Below are 18505 nucleotides of genomic sequence, written 5' to 3' on the forward strand. Positions count from 1 at the left end.
CTTGAGCTTTATCTTTGAGACCATCTCCTCTGACACTAGGTTGTCAGTGCTTCTACCATCAACAATCACATCACAACATTTACCCTCACACTTGCACCTAGTACAAAACAAACTCCTCCTTTGTCTAGGTTTAGTGTCACTACTTAGTAAGACCCTTTCATTAACTAGAACCTCTCCACTTTCTACATCCTCTTGATGTGACAACTATGCATCATCATCTACATGAGTAACCTTTGCTTGACCATTAGCTCTCCTATCTATCCTTCCTTGGTGTTGAGGGCATTCAAAGGCATGATGACCTTCTTCATTGCAATAAAAATAGGTACCATGAAAGCTTCCTCTTCCTAAACCTTGTCCACATCCTCTACCTCCTCCTCTCCGACCTCCAAAGTTTTGATCATGAGAGCAGTTGAAACCCTCATTCCTCTAATTTCAGCTAGTATCCACATCTTTATTTTTCTATGGTTCTCATTTCAACCTCCAAATGACCTGCCATTGCCCCTTCCTCCTTGACTATGCCCTCTTTTCCTTCCATTAAACTTTTTGTTTAGCTTCTCCTCAAGTCACAAGGAAAACTGGTATGCCTCTTCAATATTAGTCATTCTAACTAGACTTAACTCCTCCTGAATGCTAGGTCTTAAAACACTAAGGTAACAAGAAACCTTCTCCTTTTTTTCTTCTACATGCCCCACCCTAATAAGGACTCGGTAAAATTCCTCTATGTATTCCTGGATAGATTTTCCCACTTGTTTTAACCTTTGCATCTTTTTGAAAAAGTCAAGCTCATAATCAATAGGAATAAATTGCTTCTTTGGTTTGTCCACCATGCGATCCCATCTTGTGATTTTCTCCTTTCCTCTTCTATTTCTTTCCAACTGAATCTCTTGCCATCAAATTTTGGCATGGCCTTTCATTTTGGCCTTAGAAAACTTAACCCTATTAGGGTCCTTGATATCCTCATACTCAAAATATTCCTCTAGCTCATTGATCCAGCCAATCAACTCATCCGGGTTTAGATTTCTCAAAAAAATGCCGATGTCAATTTTAGGTCTTTTTCCAAGCTTGGAAATGGCCCTAAAAAGCTTCTCCTCTTCTTGGTTTAGGATTTCTCCATCTCCTTCCCCTTCCTACCCAATATTTCCTTCTTCATTTTCTTCCTCACTTTTGTCACCTATGACAACATTCATACCTCAACGGATCTCCTCCTGCAATGCCTAGACTTGTCTTTGGAGGCCTCTAGCCTTAGGAATAATAAATTTGACCTTTCCACCATTTTCCCTTCATGGAGGCATATTCTTGTATAAAAACCCACAAACACATAGTCTTAGTGCAAACTGCCTCACAGTTGGCACTCTGTCTACAAACTTTGGAAAACGTACTCTGATACCACTTGACGAAGAAACAACCCAAGACAAAAATGAACACAACAAGAAAAGGGGAATATTATTATCAAAATTCATAAGCTATTACATTCAATACAATGAAATAGACTCAAAGACGTTCCCTATGGGCTTACAATGTGGTTTGATTCTAGAGAAAAATCATCCTCGTAGTACCCTCTCCCAAACTCCACCAAAAATTGCCATTACAATGCCAGAAATGTCCTTAAGTAAACCAAATTAGGCTTAGGGTTAGGAATAAATTTCAGAATATTTGATTTGGCATCCACCTCCAAAAAAGAATGTTCTAGAAAACATGTTGGAAGTTAGTGTAAAATTAGAAGCATCCAGAAATGGTAGTTCAACTTCCAAGAGGAATAACTTTTGATCTGGAATTTCGATTAATGAATCATTTACATTTATAGAAAGCTCTCCAAGAACTCTATATACCTATAAACAACCTTTTCTTGTTCCCATTTTTTGGTCCTGTACAAGGCCATTTAGTGCCTCAAATCTAACTTCTACGTACTCTTAGGAGGTCACTAGGCAACTTAAAACTGCAATAACTTTCAAACCATAAAGCCTTTTGACTTGATTCTTTTTTTGGAGTACTTTAAATTATAATTATAATCATCCCTACAACTTAAACCCTCTAAATCATTATAATTATTGCTTGGTTACAAAATAATCTATTTTCTACATTGGCACGTATCCCAAGGTGCTTAAAAACTCTAACCCAAAAAACTAATAGTGGAGCTATGAGAGTTGGAATCTTTATTTGACCCAAATGGGTATCTAGAAATGAAAATACTTTAAATATAAACAAACACTAAGCATTTTTTTGGTGATATAGGATTGCCCTTACACCACTGGATGCTCCTACATCATCATGTCTAGTGAATAATATATCATCTACAAATATTTCTACCAGAAGTATCTTCTTTTCTAGTCCTTCCTTGATGTATAGACCATTGTTGTCATTTGTCTTTGAAAACCAATTTTTACTAAATAATTATGCAATCTTTCATACTAGGCTCTAGAGGATTGTTTGAGACCATATAAATCTTTGTATAATTTGAAAACCATATTCCTTTTGTTAGGATCTATGAAACCTCCAAGTTTCTCAATGTAGAATTCTTCTTATAGGATTCCATTCAGGAAAGTTGACTTTACATCCATCTGATATACTTTGAATCCTTTATGTGCAGCATAAGCAAGTAGTTTTGTAACACCTTCTAGTCTTGCAACAGGAGATAATGTTTTTCCATAATCAATACCTTCTTTTTGAGCATAACCTTTGCATACTAGAATTTTCTTGTTCCTTGATAATTCTCCATTTTCATTCAACTTATTTCTAAATACTTATTTTGTGCCAATTATATTTTTGTCCTTGGGTCTAGGAAAAAGAGTCCAAGTTTTGTTCCTTCTAATTGTTTCAATCTCTTCACTCATTGTCTCAATCCAACTTTCATTGTCTAATGCATCGTTGAAAATTCTATGTTCAAACTCAATAAGCAAGCATGTACCTTTTAGTTTGTTCCTTTTTATTGTGCATTTTGATCGATCTCCAATGATTTGTTCAAATGTATGATGCCTTTTGACATATCTAGCAAGTATAGGTTCCTTCTTTCTAGATTTTGAACTTGATTCACTCGGTTCACCATGCTCAAAATTATCTTTTGAATCATGCTCAGATCCCAATGTCCATGAGTCAAGTCCTCCAGACTGTGACTTGAGTTCCACTATTTGAAACTTAGGTCCTTCCCTTGTTTCTTTTAAGATATAATATTTTATTCCAAATACTTTGAAATAAGAGACATTAGGTTTATAGCCATACCATAATTCATAAGGTGTTTGATCTAAATATTTCTTTAGTTGAACTTGGTTCAAGGTATGAATAGTTGTATTGATTGCTTTCTTCTAGTATTTGATTGCAACATTTTTCTCTATCATCAGTTTTCTTGCACAATCATTAATGGATCTATTTCTTCTTTCTACTATGTCATTCTAATGAGGTGTACTAGGTGTAGATACCTATCTTTTGATTCTTCTTTTATTGTAGAATTTATTGAATTGATTTGAGATGAATTCTCCTCCTCTATCTGACCTTAGACATTTTAGTTTCTTTCTTGTTTCTTTCTCCACTCTAGCTAGATACCACTTGAATTTTTGAAAAGCTTTAGATTTATCTTTCAAGTACATCATTTTCATCATCCTAGAATAATCATCAACAAATAAAATGAAGTACTTATCTCCACAATAGCTTTCTATGCCAATAGGTCCACAAAGATCTATATGACCCAACTCAAGAACTTTTTCTAAATGATAATTCTTCATTTTGAAGCTTGTCTTTCCCATCTTACCAATTTGAAAATTTTCACACATGCCCATATTAGGTTTTTTTAGGCTTAGAATGCCTCTCACTATTTTATTCTTTCTTATGTTGACTATATTATCAAAATTCACATGACACAATCTTTTATGTCATAACTAATTTTCCTCTACTTGTGCCAGGAAACATGAACTATCAATTAGATCTAGATAGAATAGATTTTCTTCTTTTTTTATTGTCAGTCCCAACTATATTTCCATTCCCATCCAACATCTTACCCTTTCCATTCATGAATTCTACCTTGAATCTAATATTGTTCAACTGTGCCACATTAAGTAGATTGTATTTGAGTCCTTCAACCTAGTATGCATTATCACATCTAAGTTCATTGGTTAATGTAATGTAACCTTTTCCTTTTACATAGTAGGGTCCATCATTTCCAAATGTGACACTTCCACCATCATAGTGTTCTAAGTGCTCAAATTTTGTTTTATCACTAGTCATGTGGTGAGAACAACTACTATCTATGATCCATGTTTCATTCTTGCTAATATGAGAATTGAGGGTCATCTTATCATTTTCATCATCTAATTCATCTTTAATAAGAATGTAAACCATTTCATCATCATCACTACTATTAGAATCTTTATCCATGCAACAAGGTTTCTTACATTTATCCTTGTTAGCTTTTTAGCTTTTGAAATAGTTGTACTTCTTTTCTTCTTTGCCTACTTTGTTTGGACACCTTGCAGCAATGTGACCAACTTCTTCACAAAAAAATAGATTAGGGGCATTTTACCTTTGTGCTTTCCTTTTCCTCTAGGGAATCTTCTTGCAAGTAGGGCTTCAATGGTTTCAAGGTCATCATCATAATCATCTTCATCTTCACTATTAGACTATTTCCCTTTAGATTTTCCACCTTTCCTTTTTAGTGATAATTTAGCTTGAAATGCATACTCAATGCTGCCAGAGTTAGGAACATAGTTATCAAGTCGTCTAACTCAAAGGTTGTTAACCTTCCCACAAGTGCATCCAAAGTTATATCATTTTTGGGATCACATCTCATTTCTTGAATAGTTGAAACCCTAATTGTATAAATAGGAAGAATAGTTTTGAGTACTTTGTTGACCACTGTTACATAATCTATTTTCCCTCCTAAGGCTCTGATTGCACTCACACTTGCTTTAATTCTTTCACTGTATTGTGCAATGTTTTCATCTTCTCTCATCTTCATTTGATCAAAGTAGCCTCTTAGACTTTCTTCCTTATCTCTCCTTACATTGTCATCTCCTCCATAGATATATTTTAGCTTGATCCACATTTCATGAGTAGTAGGACAATCTTTGGCTTCATCAAACTCAACATAGTTGAGAGTAGAGGCAATGTCAATCAACACTATATTGTGATTCTTCTTTTCTACAATTTGATCAATAGACAAAGGTCTAGTAGGTCTTGGATACAATTGATTAATTGTGTATTGTCTTTGATGTTACAAAATTTTCATATTAGTTGGTAGTTAGTGCATGCTGAGCTCACTTGGTCAATGAAGATAGTTTCTCTAGTCTACCGAGCATTCCTAAGCTTACTCTATGTAGAAGGTAGTTTCTACCGAGCTCACTCGGGTGTTGAAGGAAGTTATGTAGAAAAGAGTGTTAACCAAGCTCACTCAGTTAACAAAGAAAAGTTGAACAGAGTCAGTATTAACCGAGTTCACTCAATTACCAAAGGAATTTTGTAAGTTCATAGTGTTAACTGAGCTTTTATTGGTTAACATAAGATATCACTTCAAAATTAGTTTCTACCAAGTTGGGTTAGCTACCAAAAGATTTTCTTGTTTTGGCATATAAAGCTTAATTATTTTACCTATTGATTCTAGCCGACTGAGATGATGAATATTGGTTATTCTAATTTGTATTTGAGTAGACTTGATAATTAGAAAGATATAAGTAAAAGTTCAAGTTGTGATTTCAAAGTGTGAGATGCAAGTTGAATGAGTTGAAAGAGATAAGAAAAGAGGAAGTGAACTTGAAGGATAAGAATATATCCTTGTGGAAAATAAAAAGTATTATTCAATCAAGAAGGATCAAGTATGAACCAAAGAAGAGATCTGTAATCAAAAATTTAGTTGCATCACAATCAAGTGATTTCATTGCTACTCTCTAACCATTGTAGCAATGAACTAAAATCTCTTAACAGAGTTTGTTTAGCAACCATTTGTAAATCCTCTAACAAGGTGGCAATTCCATTGAATTTTTTAAAGACCTTTTGCAAGGCCACTCCTGATAGGGTGATTAAATATTTTAACAAGATCACACCTAACAATGTGTTTTGTAACCTTTAACAGGGTTGGCTCCTAACAGGGCTCACTTCAGAAGAGTGAAAAAAAAAAAACTAGTTACATTGGTGGTTTTTCCCAAATTGGGTTTCCACATTAAATCCTGGTGTCTCATGTGTTCATGTTATTTCTTTCATGCTTGTATGTAATTAATGATAACATCTTAAGATTTACTAAATTAATTCACACTCTGCATTTATCGAGTTACAGTAATTTCTATGTTTCTACTGAGTATCAATAGTAATCAGTTTTATCAGTTTGAATTTTATAGTTGACATCTAAGGGATCTGTGATTTATTTTAGTAGTAATTTATTAAACCCCCCCCCCCCCCCCACCGCCCCCCCCCCCAATTTACTCCTCTTATATTTCAACCAATTGGTATTAGAGCTTTTGGTGCTTTCAGAGAAGGTTTCAAGGACCTAAGCTAAAGATCAGAATGTCTTACAAGAGAGAAATTCCAAAGTTGAATAGAGACAACTTTGCAGCATGGCAAGGATTCATGAGGCTTCATCTAGCTACCATCAATGATTCGGGAAATATATTCATAAAGAATATAAAACTCCCATTGGAACATTATCAGTTGATGATATTGCTGAGAAGAAGAACCATAACTTCATGATGATTGACATTGCATCTACTCTTAGTTATGCTGAATTTGATGAGGTCAAAGACTGTAAAATTGTTTTTGATATGTGGAACAAGCTAAAATAAATCTATGGAGGAGATGAAAATGTAAGAAGAGACAAAGAAGAAAGACTTAGAGGATAATTTGATCATATGAGGATGAGAGAAGATGAAAATGTTGCAAAATATGTGGAAAGAATCAAGGCTAGAGTTAGTGCAATGAAAGCATCTGGAGGAGAAATCAAAGAAGAAACTATTGCAAGTAAAGTTCTCTGAACTTTGCTTCCCATCTATGTAATTAGAGTATCTGTTATTCAAGAAAAGAAATGTGATCCAAATAACAAGATAGGCTTGGATGCCCTAGTAGGAAGATTGACAGCTTTTGAACTAGACAACTTTGATTACTATGTTCCTACTTCCAAGAATATTTAGTCTGCATTTGAAGCTAAAATCTCACTCAAAGAAAAAGGCAAGAAAACAAAAGATAATCAATCAAAAAGTGAGGAAGAAACTAAAGAAAGTTTTGATAGTGATCTTAAAATTTTTGAAGCTCTACTTGCAAAGAAATATTCCAAGAGTAGAGGAAAGTACAAAGGTAAAATCCCTCTAATATATTTTTCTTGTGAAGAAAATTGTCATATTGCTACTACGTGTCCAAACAAAGAAGGAAAGGAAGAAAAGAAAGGCCACAAGTACAAAGGCAAGAAAAAATTCAAAGGTCACAAATCCTATAAAAACAAGGGTAAGAAAACTTTTTTTATGGCTAAAGATTTTGATAACAGTGAAGATGAAATAGTGTATATTATTGTAAAAGATGAATCTGATGATGGAGATAAGATGGCACTTGTCTCTCATGTTAGCAAAAATGACACATGGATCATAGATAGTGGATGTTCTCACCATATGACTAGAGACAAAATTAACTTTGAACATTTTGAACACTATGATGGAGGTAGTGTAAGGTTTGGAAACAATGAACCTTGTTGCATGAAAGGGAAAGGTTGAATCTCATTATCTAATGAACTTGTGTGTGACAATGCCTATTGCATTGAAGGACTAAAGCATAATTTACTAAGTGTGGCATCGTTGGAAAATATTGGATTCAAGGTAGAATTGATGAATGGTAGGGCACGACTACTAGATAACCAAGAAAATATGATTGGATTAGGCAGGCAAATAAAATGTAACCTATTATATCTTGATCTTGATGATTGTTCATGTTTCATTGCTCAAGTAAAAGAAATTTGGCTATGGCATAGAAGACTATGTCATGTCAAATTTGATAATATGGTCAAGATTAGCAAAATTAGAAGAGTAAGAGGTCTCCCTAGTTTGAAGAAACTTGATATTGGATTATGCAAGAATTGCCAAATTGGTAAAATGGGAAAGACTAGTTTTAAGAGCAAAATCTATTAGTTAGAAGACGTCTTGGAAATTGTGTATACTAATTTATGTGGACACATTAGAATAGAAACTTATAGTGGAGAAAATTTTTTCATTCTTTTTGTTGATGATTATTCTAAAATGATGAATGTTATGTATCTTAGAGAAAAAATAGAAACTTTTGAGAAATTCAAATGGTACCTTGCTAGAGTAGAAAAGGAAACTGAAAAAATATTGAAATGCTTAAGATCAGATAGAGGTGGTGAATTCATCTCAAATGAATTCAACAATTCTTGCATTGAAAGAGAAATCAAAAGACAAGTATCAACCCCTAGTACTCTTGAGCATAATGGAATAGCTGAAAGAAGAAATAGATCCATCATGGATTGTGCAAGGACACTAATGATTGAGAAGAATGTTGCTATCAAATACTAGAAGGAAGCTATCAGCACTACAGTTCATACTTTGAACTGAGTTCAATTGAAGAAGGACTCAAACAAAACTCTCTATGAACTATGGTATGGCTACAAACCTAATGTAAGTTACTTGAAAGTATTTGGCAGCAAATGTTATATCTTGAAAGAATCTAGATAAGGAAGATTTGATGTAAAAGGTGATAAAGGTATATTTCTAGGACATTCCTATAGAAGTAAAGCACACAAATGTCTAAATCTATCCACTCACAAAATCATAGAAAGTGCACATGTGAGAATTAATAAGTTTGTAGAAAAGACTAAAAAAGAAAGCAAAAAGGAACTAGAAGTTTACAAAAGATTTGTCTACTATGAACTTGATACATTGCCAAACACATTTCACAAAAAGGAGACTTCATCTCCCGAACCCTCCAAATCTCCATCAGCTACTGAGCCTGGTCACATTCAAAGGCTACTGAGTTAGTGCATACCAAGTTTGAAGAACTTGAACCACAAATAGAAGGACCCAAGCTAGAAGTTGAAATTCAAAATGAAGATAGTGTGGTTCATTTGAAAGTCAGAGAACCTATATTGGCTAAATATGTCATAAGGCATTATGCACCTAATTCAATAATTAGAGACAAATCTGATGGAATAATGACAAGAAACAAACCAAAAGGTACATGTTCACTTTTTGAATTTGAACCTAGAAGTGTTCATGATGCACTAGAAAATGAAAGTTGGATTGAGGCTATGAATGAAGAAATAGAATAGATAGAAAAGAATAAAACTTGGACTCTTGTACCTAGGCCCAAAGATAAAAATGTGATTGGTAAAAAATGGGTATTCATAAATAAGTTGAATTAAGATGGAAAAGTGTCAAGAAATAAAGCAAGGTTGGTATGTAAAGGTTATTCTCGAGAAGAAGGTACTGATTATGGTGAAACTTTTGCCACTATTACAAGATTAGAAGGTGTTAGGACTTTACTTTCTTATGTAGCTCACAAAGGATTCAAGGTATATCAGATGGATGTTAAATTTGCATTCTTAAATGGAATTCTTGATGAGGAAGTGTACATTGAACAACCAAAAGGTTTTGTTGATCCAGACAAAAGGGACATGGTTTGAAAATTACACAAAGCCCTATATGGTCTGAAACAAGCTCCTAGAGCCTGGTATGAAAGACTATATAAATATTTGATATAGATTGGTTTTCAAAGAACAAATGATAACAGAAGCCTAGACATCAAGGCAGGACCAAATAAGAAGATCGTGTTAGCAAAAATATTTGTGGATGATACTCTATTCACAAGAAATGATGATTTATGAAAAGCATTTTCAGAACAAATGAATAAATAATTTGAAATGTCCATGTTTGGTGAAATAAAATTCTTTGTTGGATTACAGATATAGTAGAACAGAAATGGTATCTATATCACTCAATCTAAGTACATTAAAGAGATACTCAAAAAAATTGGAATGGAAGATTCAAAAGCAATTAGAAGTCCCATGTGTACTAGACTTAAGCTTACAAAAGATGATGACTCCATAGAAGTAGATCAAACCTTATACAGGCCAATGATTGGGAAATTATAGTATGCGGTACATATAAGGCCTGATATTGCCTTAGTAGTTGGGATAGTTGCAAGATTCTCAACTAAACCCAGAGAAAACCACATGATGGAAATAAAAAGAATCTTAAGCTATCTGAAAGGTACTAAAGACTATGGCCTATGGTACAAACTTGGAGGCAACCTTGACTTAAAAGTATTTACTTATGCTGATTGGGTGAGAAATCTTGATAACAAAAAGAGCACCAATGGTGGAGCATTCTTTCTTGGTAAAAGGCTAGTATCTTGGACAAGCAAGAACTAAAACTACACATCTCAATCTACAACAGAAGTAGAATATGTAGCAGCAGCAGTGAATTGCTCTAACATTTTTTGGTTCAAATAGTTGTTGGAAGGAATGAAGGTTGAAATCAAAGAGCCAATAGTGATGTATTTGATAACACTAGTGCAATCTATCTATCAAAGAATCTAGTGATGCATTCCAAAACAAAGCACATTGCTATCAAATATCACTTTGTAAGAGAATTAGTATAGGACAAAGATTTCAGATTGGAATATGTGCATACAAAAGAACAAATTGAAGATATATTCACCAAACCATTACCCAAGGATGCATTTTTGTATCTAAGAGGTAAGCTAGGGGTCATTCCCCTATCTAAAGCTCACTAAATAAAGTTTAGTGATGCATCAACAAAAAAAAAGTTGAAAATCAATTAGTTGATGTAGTATTAACAAGGACATATTGCAGATGAATTTGTACTCAAGATACATTGGCACTAATCAAAATTTTCTTTGGCATGTGTTGTCAAAGAGGAAGAAGTTTACTGCCATATCTTTCTAAAATTTTGTTGAGGGAGAAGTTAAGAATTTCAATCAAAGAGGGAGAAACTTTCTAACAGAAGGAGTCTTGTTCTCAAAATTTCATTGTGCTATGGCATGTTGTGTTACCATCAATGCCAAAGAGGAAGATTGTTGGATACAATTGATTAATTGTATTTTTTCTTTGATGTTACACAAATTTTATATTAGCTGGCAGTCAGTGCATGCTAAGCTCAGTTGGTCAATGAAGATAGTTTTCTTAGTCTACGAAGCGTTCCTAAGTTTACTCTGTGCAGAAGGCAGTTTCTACTAAGCTCACTCGGGTGTCAAAGGAAGTTATGTAGAAAAGAATGTTAACTGAGCTCACTCAGTTAACAAAGAAAAGTTGAACAAAGTCAGTATTAACCAAGTTCACTCAGTTACCAAAGGAATTTTTTAAGTTCATAGTGTTAACCGAGCTTCTATTGATTAACATAGGAAATCACTTCAGAATTAGTTTCTACCAAGATGGGTCAGCTACCAAAGGATTTTCTTATTTTTCCATGTAAAGCTTAATTATTTTACTTATTGATTGCAGCCCACTTAGGTGATGAATATGGGTTATTCTAATTTGTATTTGAGCCGACTTGACAATTTGAAAGATATAAGTAAAAGATCAAGCTATGATTTCAAAGTGTGAGATTCAAGTTGAATGAGTTGAAAGAGATAAGAAGAGAGGAAGAAAATTTGAAGGATAAGTAGATATCCTTGTGGAAAATAAAAGTATTATTTGATCAGGAAGGATCAAGTATGAACCAAAGTAGAGATCTATAATCAGAAATTTAGTTGCATCACAATTAGGTCATTTCATTGTTACTCTCTAACCATTGTAGTACTGAACTAAAATCTCTTAACAGAGTTGGTTTAATAGCCATTTGTAAATCCTCTAACAAGGTGGAAATTCCATTGAATTTTTTTAAGACCTTTTGCAAGGCCACTTCTAATAGGGTGATTAAATCCTTTAACAAGGTCATACCCAACAGTGTGTTTTGTAACCTTTAAGATTGGCTCCTAACAGGGCTCACTTCAGAAGAGTGAAAAATAGTAACTAGTTACATTGGTAGTTTTTCCCAAATTGGGTTTCCACATTAAATCCGGGTGTCTCATGTGTTCATGTTATTTCTTTCATGCTTGCAAGTAATTACTGATAACATCTTAAGATTTACTAAAGTAATTCACATTCTACATTTATCAAGTTACAGTAATTTCTATGTGTTTATTGAGTATCATCAGTAATCAATTTTATCAGTCTAAATTTTATAACTGACATCTGAGGGATCTAGGATTTATTTCAGTGGTAATTGATCCACCCTCCCCTTCTTAGTTACTCCTCTTATATTTACAATAGTAGCTGCCACATAATTCTTCTCCAATTATTTTAGGCCTATATCTCCAATGGTTGCCAAATCCAACTTCATGAGTTTGTGTCATGCTTGGAATTTATCTCTGTTCAACTTAGGAATTCCCCTCCAGTAAGACATCTTGATCTTTATCTTAGGTACTTGAGACCTTATCTTCAAGCATTAATAGCTCTAATACTAATTTTTGAAAATGCACAGGAGTAAATAAGAGCGGAGAGGTGAATCAGTTACCACAAAAATAAATCCAAGATCACTGAAGATGTCAACACAACTTTAAAACAAATCCTTGATGAAACTTGGTTAATAGTAAATATATTACTATCACTCAATTAACACTAAATATGCAGATCTTAAGATATTAAATGTGATTTAGAATTAATTAACTTAGTTGAAGAAACATAAAGAAAATAGCATGAACACATGAGACACCAAGATTTAACATGGAAACCCAATTTGGGGAAGTCACCAATTGTAACTAGTTACTATTTTTCACTCTTCTAAAGTGAGCCCTATTAGGAGTAGTCTTATTAAAGGTCTTTAGTTGCTTCAATCTAGAAATGATACCTTGTTAGAGGATTTTTCAAATAGTTGTCAATCTAACTCTCTTAGGAGATTTGATTCACTGCTACAATTATTAGAGAGTAACAATGACTTGATCTGATTGCTGATGCAACTATCTTTGTTGATTTAGATCTACATTCTATCTTAATTACCTTATTCTCCTTGATCATAATTTTCTTTTTAGCTCGGTTAACTTGGATAGTCTATCCTCTTTTACATATCCTTCCAAATTCACTTCCTTAAATCATCTTCTTTAATCCTCAACTTGACCTTATATTTATATGATTCACCTTGTCAAGTCATCTTGAATAGTATTTTAATCAACAGTTAGCATCCCTTAAGTTGTCTTTTATTAATCAATAAATCTATTAGACTCAATATACTAACATTCAACTAATACAAAATTGAGTACTCGGTCAACTTAGAGAAACCCTTCGTTAATCAATCCAACTCAGCCAATACCAACTTTGTGTTGACTACCATTTGTTAACTAAGTAAACTTGGTCAACACAAGATACATGCTAACTTTTATTTGGTAATTGAGTAATCTTGGTCAACACAGGATCTTCCTTTGATGCTTGAGTAAGCTCGGTCAATATTGTCTCTGAACTTGGTTAAAACTAGATTGCTTGACATACACGAGAAACTATCTTCATGCTTGAGTGAGTTTGGCTATCACTAACTATTTGGTAAGGCTTGAAATTTTGTCTAACATCAAAGATAACATACAATTGAATAATTATTTTCAAAAATTAGTGCTATCAAGCTTTGATAAACATTTTAAAATAGAGTGTAACACTCATAATTTTGTAGTAGGGGAAGTCTTGATCCAAGAAGGTAGAGTAGTAGTATTCTTCAATGAGAAGCTTAATGAAGTTAAGAAAAAGTACTCATATTATGACTAAGAATTAAATGCTCTTTTTCAAGCACTGAGAAATTGGAGGCATTACCTTTTTCCAAAGGAAGTCATTGTTTATATAGATAGTTAAGAACTTAGTTTCCTTAATTCACAAAATAAGTTGAGTAATAGGTATATCAAATGGGTAGAGTATCTCTAATGCTATTTATTAACTATTAAGAATAATAAGGGTCAATACAATAAATTTTTTGACTTTTTGAGTAGAATATTGTTTATTGTCCAAGAATTTTGGTTAAAGAGTATTGGTATAGATAAATTTAAGGAGCTTTATAAAGAATATGAATACTTTATTGTAGCCTACAAGGTATAGTAGGATTTTGAAAATCACTTCCATAGTGACTTTGAAGAGTACATGTTTCAAGAAAGTTTATTATCTAAAGGAGGTGAACTTTGTGTACACAAGAGTTCAATGAGAAAAAAATTAATCTAAGAAAAGCATAATGGAAGTTTGAGTGGACATTTTTGGTTGAACAAAATGTTGGAGTTGGTACAAAGATTCTACAATTGGCCAAAAATGCATAGAGACATAAAGAGGTATGTGGAATACTGCACTATATGCCAAAGATGTAAGCATAGGATTCATTATTGAGGGGGTTGGATATGGGTGGTGAATCATTAATCACCAAAATAACAACTTTCAAATTGTCTACCAATAAGATTTAATTATACCTATAATGTTGTTATTAGTTAGATATGTCTCAAACCACAATAGACAATTAAAATCATTGACACAACAATAAAAAAAGTATTTATCTTATGGAAACCCAATTTGGGTGAAAACTATGGTGTAAGATTGCTACTCGCAAATATTTTACTATTCTAGAATACACTCTATTAAGAGCTTGCCTAATTAAGGGTTACAAAACATTGTTAAGTGTACCTTGTTACTAGATTTACCTCTAGATATGTTAGAATCTTTAATTTTCTAGGAATAACCTTGTTAAAAAAATTCAACACTCTAATCTAAGCATGCCACCTTGTTAGAGGTTTTACAATAGACCAATTAAGGTTGCCCTTTCTAAGGGATTTAGGCTCTTCCAATGATTAAAAAAAGATTTAAAATGATTTGTGATTCACACTGACTTGCTTTACTCGATCTAATGAAGTTATTCAACACACAATTCCATTCATTATTTTCCTTTTCTTGCAACACACATTTTTTCTTCTATGCTCTGATAGTTCTATTTTACTTCTAACCTCTATTCTCCTCTCTCTCTCTCTCTCTCTCTCTCTCTCTCTCCCTCCCTCCCTCCCTCCCTCCCTCCCTCCCTCTCTCTCTCTCTCTCTCTCTCTCTCTCTCTCTCTCTCTCTCTCTCTCTCTCTCTCTCTCCCTCCCTCCCTTCTCTTCTCCTTTTCCTTTTCTTTTTTTAACTTCACAAACCCTAAACCTAGATCTGACGATCACAAAGACACCTTTTTATTCATCATGTAGAGACTTCTCAAAAAATCTTTTATTTCTTGACCTAATCCTTGAATTAACTTTCTTACTTCACTAATAAAAATTAACTTTTACTGATAAGCCTTATGTTCTAGTAATCCAATAAGATAATTCATCACATAAAGATGCTTCCATTTATCATTCCAAATATCACTTGATAAGATTCCTTTCTTATTTTCTCCTTGGGTCCTTGGTGCTCCAAAAAATAAGTTACTAAAGATATGGTATCAAAATGAAATGATAAGTCAAAATTTTGACATCAATAGAAAACAATATAACTAATGAAAAATACAATACATAGCTTCCCTTTCTTTATTAGTAACTTGTAAATTAGTTATGCCAACAACCTCCCCCTTTGGCATTGATGAAAAACCAAGAATAAGCAATGTAATACTATGCCACAAAATTGATCTCAACCTTACAACATGTCTCCCACATACAATATGATCTTTCTGATTCTTTTGTGATTCCTTTTAGATTCTCTTCAACTTCTAATCTCTTTCCATATTATCTCTTCTTGACTTCATATCTTATCATATCTTCTATCCCTTTGACAATAATTCCAAAGGCCTCACATCTTTACTTATTCTTCCTTCTCACTTTGATTATCATGTTCATGTAATCTCTCTTTTAGACTACTCCACTCATGATAATCCCATGCTTTCATTATTCCATGCATAAATATTTTGTTAGGCTCTTCATGAACTAATGGACATTGCATCTTCTTAGTTGACTTTAGATAGGGTTAGAACCCCTAGCTTTCTTTGCAAGAACTAAAATCTCTCTCTTGGTAATGGATTTGTAAATATATAAGAAACTTGTTCCTTGATAGGAATATATTCTAGTCCCACTTCTTTATTCTACAATTTTTCTCTTTAAAAATGATACTTTATCACTATATGTTTGGTTTTTTAGTGCATTTCCAAATTCTTGGATATGTTAATAGCATTGGTGTTGTCACAATGTATAGTCACTCATTCTTCAACTATTTATTTTATTCCTTCAAGAATCTATTTCATCCATGCAACTCATTGTCAATTGATTATAACTACCACATACTTTGCTTCTGTATTTGACTATGATATGCAATTTTGCTTCTTTCCCGTCTATGAAATTAATTTTTGTCCCAAAAAAAACTCCAACACTTGTGTTTTTTTTTGTCATCAATATTGCCCCCTCAATCTGCATCTGTATAGACCTTAAGATAAAAATATCCTTTCTTTTCATACCATAAATTGAAATCCTAAGTGCCTTCAAGATATCAAAATATCCTTTTAACTGCTATCAAATGTGACTCCTTAAGTTGTGATGAGAATCTTGCAACAATTCCTACTCCTTGAGCTATATTTGGTCTACTATGAACTATATATTGTATCTACCCAATCATAGATCTATATAATATTTTAATCCATTCCTTGGATTCATCTTCTTTAGATAGGTTACAACTAGTAACCATAGATGTATTGACAGGTTTAGGTTCTTCCATTCCAAATGTTTTCAGTGTTTCTTTTATTTATTTTCATTGAGTGATGCAAACAACATTTTCCAACTATTTTACTTGAACTCCGATGTAAAATTTATTTATATAATCATAGTCATTTCAAACTCATTCCTCATCTCTTTCGTAAATGACCTTCTTAACACTTCATCTCCTCCAAATATTATTTCATCCACAACAAATTCAATAATTAATTCCCTATTTTTACTTCCAGTTTTAAGATTCAAGTCACAGCTATCACTTGTTTTGACAAATCCTATTTTGATTAAATAATAATGTAGCCTTTCATATAATATAAAGCTTTTTGTAACCTACATACCAGATCATTTCCTTATTTTGTAACAAAACCTTCTAGTTTCTCAATGTTTACTTCCTCCTCCAATACTCCATTCAAAAGTATTGATCTCACATACATTTTATAAACTTTAAAATCTTTATAAGCTTCATATGCCACTAGTATTCTTTGTCCCTCCAATCTAGCAATTGGTGCAAATTTTTCACCATAATCCAATCCTTTTTCCTGTTCATATTCCTAAGAAATTTTACGCTTTCATTTAATTTATTTCTAAATGCCCGCTTAGTTCCAATAACATTTTTATCTTTGGGTGTGGGAAATAGTGACCCATTTTTTTAAATTCTTAATTCAATCAATTTTTTCCTTCATAACTTATTTCTAATCTTCATCTTTTATCATTTTGGATTCTATTTATGATATCAAAAATGTACAATTTGTTGGAATTTACAATAGGAAAAGTAAACTTCTAAGGGGTTGGGGGGCCAGGTGAATTAGTAGTTTAAACTCTATCCCTTAAACATTCACCACACATCCATCTAATATATTCACTAAATAAACTGAAATATCATGTAAAGCATGTACATCTAAAACATGAAAGCAAGTAAAGATTCATACATGCATGACACTAGATATGATTACCTAGAAATATTCCAATGAGAATGTAATGCCCCGCCATGTGACCCAAAAGAATTAACCTAACATTTTACTAAGTTTGCCAAAAAAAAAAATTAAGTTATAGATAATAACCTAACAACAATAGTTATAACATAGTGGAAGCAATTAACATTCACATAAACAAATACCATAAAATAGATTACAATTCTTAGGGGTTCCATGACATTGAATCACATTTAAGTTTAATTAATAATAAATCCACATCAAATAATAATATACCAGTATGAAGCCATTTAAATAGTATACAATTATATATGATGCCACTTGGCAATAAATAGAATGCACAGTCATCCATTGTACATGTCACAGGTTATGAAAAGCTGAAATAATATACATCACGAAATAAATTACATCACCTCTTAAGATCTATGAAATCAAATACAATACACTAAGTATAACCATCCATCATAGAAATACAAGAATAGATAGAAAGAAACATCTACACAAACACATCCAGTAACAACATCTGATGGCTAGATCTCAATGGTATAAGAAAAGCACTAACACCCGACCTCGTGGAACCTAAATGGCCCATTCCCACTAAGCTGAGGAGATACTTTCAAGTTCCAAATAGGATAAAAAACTCAAAAGTCAAAAACCAACATCTAGGTTCAAGGAATCACCTGAAAGCAAACTATCTCAAAGGGTACCAAGACACAAGTATCAACTAATCCTCGAGGCAACACAAACACGTAGGAAATATACTATGCAAGTGGGCAAGTGTCATCGCATGAACCAATTCTAGGGTTACTCGGCTAGTCTTTTAATCCTTTGACCCCCTAGTGACTCTACGCGGCACTAGTATCCTTTTGTACTAACAAGGCATACTAATGAGTCAACTCTAAGGTTACCTAGCTTGTCT

Source organism: Cupressus sempervirens, chromosome 1 (assembly GCF_028749045.1).
Source record: "Cupressus sempervirens isolate cs-2001-9-10 chromosome 1, ASM2874904v1, whole genome shotgun sequence".
In the NCBI taxonomy this organism is placed as follows: Eukaryota; Viridiplantae; Streptophyta; class Pinopsida; order Cupressales; family Cupressaceae; genus Cupressus; species Cupressus sempervirens.